The sequence below is a fragment of the Limulus polyphemus genome, unplaced genomic scaffold, assembly GCF_000517525.1.
Source record: "Limulus polyphemus unplaced genomic scaffold, Limulus_polyphemus-2.1.2 Scaffold235, whole genome shotgun sequence".
Classification (NCBI taxonomy): Eukaryota; Metazoa; Arthropoda; class Merostomata; order Xiphosura; family Limulidae; genus Limulus; species Limulus polyphemus.
This window is the reverse complement of record NW_013665845.1, coordinates 161,625-163,689: the sequence shown is the minus strand read 5'-3', so window position 1 is coordinate 163,689 and position 2,065 is coordinate 161,625.

Here is a 2,065-nt window from a genome sequence, read left to right as displayed (position 1 = left end):
TCAACTGAGCTAATATAACAGGAAGGAAAAGTGAAAGTTTGTATTTAAGACTATGAAACTATAGAATTCACAAGTTGACTGCTGCCTTTATACCTTCAGTTTCTCAGGAATTAAGGTGTTCTCACTTAGTGTAATTCAGAGAGCCTAAGATTAAGTTTTACGGTGTTGATAACATTGGGATTCTTGTGAAATCTTGAAAATTTAAAATACATGTTAGCTAGACACTCCCCCTGCTGAGTCTAAGCCGATCTTCCCCTGTCTGCAGGTAAGATCAAAGAAGAGAATTTGTCTCACATAAAAGGACCATTTGTTCATCCAAGTTAGATAGGTCTTTGACACCAAAGTTTTAGGAATTTTATTCCAAATGTGTTAAATTTTCTTACTCTGTTAATGGAAGTTGACAGGCATGCGAGACCTGAGTCTTACGTCTGGTAGCGCCAGGTGACAGCAGACAAGTTGCTGGTGGCCGATGCTAGAAGCGTCAGTTTGTTCTGAGAAGAGAGAGAAAATTGTTTGTGACTTAGTTTGTACTAATTAATTTTTTTTTCATTTTTAAGAAAATCTCTCTCCAATATGGATAGATGGCTGAAGAACCATGCATCACACAATAAAACCTCAAGTGATGCACAAATACAGTCTAGTTCTAGTGAAACTGAAGTTAGTGAAAATAATAGGCTTAATTATAAACGTTTAAGTGAGGTGCAGCTTGGTATCAAAGAAAAGACCTCTTGGGCTCGACAATATTGTGATGAATATTTGAACTATGGTTTTAAGTGGTTGTAGCAATAATGACTTGTCACTATGTGTTCTTTGTTGTTCAACATTATCAAATGAGAGCATGAAACCATCGAAACTGAAACGCCATTTGGATACCAGACATCCAGAATACTCGAGTAAGCCAATAGTTTTTCATAAATAAGAAAAATGAAATAGTTTTTTTTTCAAGCAAATAATTTCACTGGTGAAACATTAATACTTCCTGCAGTAAAAATAATTACATCTCGTGTTTATAAAAAACAAGAAAATCATTTGAATTTACTGTCCCTATCTAATAATGCAGCGAAGCGTGGAATTGTTGAGATGGCGAAAAATATTGAAGAAACTCATATACGTCGAGTTCACTGTAGTGAGTTTTTCATTACAAGTAGATGAAAGCACAGGCATAGCAGATAATGCCAATTTAATGTGCTTTGCAAGATATGATTATAAGAACACAATTCATGAAAATTTATTGTTTTGTAAAGCACTTCCAATAAGAACAATGGCTGACGAAATTTTTAATTTAATCAATAATTTTATAATTCAGAGCGGTATTTAATGGGAAAAAAGTGTGTTGGATTGAGTACCGATGGTGCTCGCTCAATGGCAGGATCCCATACAGGAGGTTTCCAGAGGATCCGAGTAGGGCACCAGACTGTGAATGGGTGCATTGTAGCATTCACAGAGAGGCGATAGCTGTGAAGAACATGCCCTGACTTTTGAATTCAACTATGCAAGAATGTGTTAAATTCATAAACTATATAAAATCTTGTTCGCTGAATTCCAGAGTCTTTACTGCATTGTGCAAAGAATTAGGAAGTGAACATTTCCTATTACACTGTGAAGTTCGGTGGTTATCAAAAGGCAATGTCTTCAAAAGACTCGTCGAAATAAATATGAAGTTATCTTGTTTTTGGAGCAAAGGATGCAATATTTGAATTTAGAGACAGGTTTCATAATTTACATTGGTTAATTAAGGTGGCCTATTTATGTGACATTTTTTACTTCTTAAATGCGTTAAATCTAAATTTACAAGGCTGTAACATAAATATTTAAAGTCCAGAAAAAAATAGAAGCAACTATAAAAAAAAAAACATTAACTTGTGGGTACATCGAATTGAGAAGAGGAATTATAAGTCTTTCTTTACTTTAATAGAATTACAAAACTAAGATGAAGAAGGTAATATTCCAGATGAGATTTCCTCATCAATCAAAGAGCATCTTTTAGGGCTAAAATCATGCTTGAAGGAATATTTTCTTCCAACTGACAGCAGTAAAATGTGGATCCTGAACCCTTTTACTATTG